Here is a 963-nt window from a genome sequence, read left to right as displayed (position 1 = left end):
TCTCTCTCTTTCATTGTTGCTGCTCGTGCGGAGTGGACATTACAGTGAGCTCCTCCAGTGCCCTCCTTCTGCCGTGGCCTCCTCCTGAACTGAGAGCCTTTGATGGACTGCCTCAGGGAGGGAGGCGTCCAGCCTCCTACTGTAGGGACCGGATCAGACGCAGGAGCCGCTTGCTTTGGTGCGTGGGCCGCCGTGGGAATCCCACAGGGCTTTGGACTCCAGGAAACAGGGCCGGGGAGAGGATTTCTGATGCTCATCAACGGCTCCTTTATTGCGTTGGTCTTCGAGCAATAATAGGCTACTACGAGAATGGTCTGGCCACCACTGTCCAATGAAGCTGTAGTAAATAGTTAATGCTGCACTTCAACAAGATTTAGTGTGAATCATACTATCTCTATACACTTGTGTCTTTCTGTGTGTGTGTGTGTGTGTGTGTGTGTTTGTGTGTGTGTTTATTGTTTTTATTGATTTATAAACAAGACACGGAGAAAGCTAGCTCAAAATAAAGAGTTCCAAGTCCAATCTTCTCTCCCTTGTGTTTATGGGATGGTTTAGAGAGATGGCGTGTGTGCCCTCAATGTTATTTTCTCCTAGATTAAACACGGCCACAAAAGTAATAAGCACACACACACACTCAAGTCAAATGCCCTGGGCCTTGGGGTATACAACATGTCTGGGTTTGTTCATCTAAAGCAGGAAATGGCTAAGTCCACTTGCGTGTCTGGGAGAAAGTGGAGCAGTCAAGAACCTCATCCTCTCATCCTCTGCTCTTCTCCTCTCCTCTCCACACCCTCCGCATTGCAGCACCAGTATGTCTGTGGGAGCCTCCTGGGGAGCCTCTGAATGTGTGAAGAAATATGGAGAATAACGGGCATACCTATTATGACATTGACCTCTCTTTGTGAGTTGGGTGACATCCCGCTGCTTAGCTATGCAGCGGTAATGAGAAAAAAGAGAGAGCGA

This window comes from Alosa sapidissima, chromosome 24 (genome assembly GCF_018492685.1).
Source record: "Alosa sapidissima isolate fAloSap1 chromosome 24, fAloSap1.pri, whole genome shotgun sequence".
Taxonomy (NCBI): domain Eukaryota; kingdom Metazoa; phylum Chordata; class Actinopteri; order Clupeiformes; family Clupeidae; genus Alosa; species Alosa sapidissima.
This window is presented reverse-complemented; position numbering follows the sequence as displayed.